Raw genomic sequence first — 2,180 nt, 5'->3', positions numbered from 1 at the left:
CATCCTGCAACTAAGATGGGTGGATTGGTAGAACTACGGCTATTTATCCTGTAACTAAAATGGGTGAATTGATGGAATTACAGCTATTCGTCCTGCAATTAAGATGGGTGAATTGATGGGACTACAGATATTTGTCCTGCAACTAAAATGGGTGAATTCATGGAATTATAGCTATTTATCCTGTAACTAAGATGGGTGAATTGATGGAACTACAGGTATTCGTCCTGTGTTTGTGTATTATATTCAGGTAATAGACAACAGAAAAGTCACACGTGATTGCGGTTGTTTGTGTATTGTATTCAGGTAATAGACAACAAAAAGTCACACATGATTGTGGTTGTCTGTGAATTGAATTTATTTCCTGTTTTTGACGGTTGTTTATCTCATGTTATTTTACAATCTTTACTGAAATAGTGACACATTAACTTTATTCCAGATCCTACAGATTTGTCTCAGTTTTGTTCATGCACACATATATTTATTATTGTTTTGTTACGAGTATGAAACAGCCAGTTTTAGGACTATCATTCAGGTTTTATGGCTCGAGACGTACAGAATAGAGCCACCGACACGTGCCCGAGTCTTTGGACGCTGCAACTGGGTTGCTATTCTTATTCGTCTTAGTTAATGTAACAACCCATGCTGCTTCAAGTATTGTATACTTGGAACCATTTTTAACTGGAAACGTATTCACATAGACCATTCAAGCGTGTGCATTGTTGCCCCCCCCCCTCACCCTGGCGTATTATGTGTCCCATGAGTGTGTGTTAACTAGAATGTACTATATTTGCACTATTTTCTCGTTAAAAAGTAATTTGTGAAGGTGGGGTAAAAACATTAATCATTTTTAGAAGCGCTCTGATAAAAAATGCTATTGTTGATGATGACGTACTATTAAACATAACTTAGCGTACACTATACCGTGGCACAAAAATGTTTTCATAAAATTCTCACCAGCTTTGTGACGTCACAAGGAGAAACAGACGAAGATAAAAGAAATAAACAAGTTTACTTATTTCATTCCCCCAAAATCACTCATCTTTATTTATTTTCTACACAATTGTATAGGACTGCTGTGATTACACACTTTTTAAATGTTTAAAATTAGTTATACGAATTCGATTTTAAACTAGGAGTTTGAAACCCAGTTGAAAATAACTTCCTTACGTGATTTTCTTCGTAAATCTTTGAATAATATCTCACGAAGTTTATTTCCACATTTCGAAATAGACAAAAGCTGGTACTTGTTTAACGGGTAAAAATGATGAAAAGACGGTCCCTGAATATATTTTTTATAACGAACTAAACAAACATTGTTCATACTCTGTGTAAGATCAGTTATTTACATGTTTTAGTGAGTCCGCATGTCAGTTTTTACACTGAGACAGCTAAAATGAACTTACTATGTCAGGTGGTTAAATCATACAATTATACATATATGTATATGTTAATCTCATTCATAGAATTTTAAATACCTGATAATGATGTGATAATGTATTGTTAACTGACATGATGTAATTTGGGTTTCCAATAAAAAAAGATTCTGTAATATCACCACTTCACCCATCCTAGTTTTGTTTGTGTATTATATTCAGGTAATAGACAACAGAAAAGCCACACGTGATTACGGTTCCGTAATCACGCGTGGCTTTTCTGTTGTCTATTACCTGAATATAATACACAAACAACCGTAATCACGTGTGGCTTTTCTGTTGTCTATTATCTGATTACAATACACAAACAACCGTAATCACGTGTGACTTTTCTGTTGTCTATTGCCTGAATATAATACACAAACAACCGTAATCACGTGTGGCTTTTCTGTTGTCTATTACCTGAATACAATACACAGACAACCGCAATCACGTGTGACTTTTCTGTTGTCTATTACCTGAATATAATATACAAACAACCGCAATCACATGTGACTTTTCTGTTGTCTATTACTTGACTACAATACACAAACAACCGTGATCACGTGTGACTTTTCTGTTGTCTATTACTTGACTACAATACACAGACAACCGTGATCACGTGTGGCTTTTCTGTTGTCTATTATCTGAACAGTACACAAACAACCGTAATCACGTGTGACTTTTCTGTTGTCTATTACTTGACTACAATACACAGACAACCGTAATCACGTGTGACTTTTCTGTTGTCTATTGCCTGTATATAGT

Source organism: Limulus polyphemus, unplaced genomic scaffold (assembly GCF_000517525.1).
Source record: "Limulus polyphemus unplaced genomic scaffold, Limulus_polyphemus-2.1.2 Scaffold20, whole genome shotgun sequence".
In the NCBI taxonomy this organism is placed as follows: domain Eukaryota; kingdom Metazoa; phylum Arthropoda; class Merostomata; order Xiphosura; family Limulidae; genus Limulus; species Limulus polyphemus.
This window is presented reverse-complemented; position numbering follows the sequence as displayed.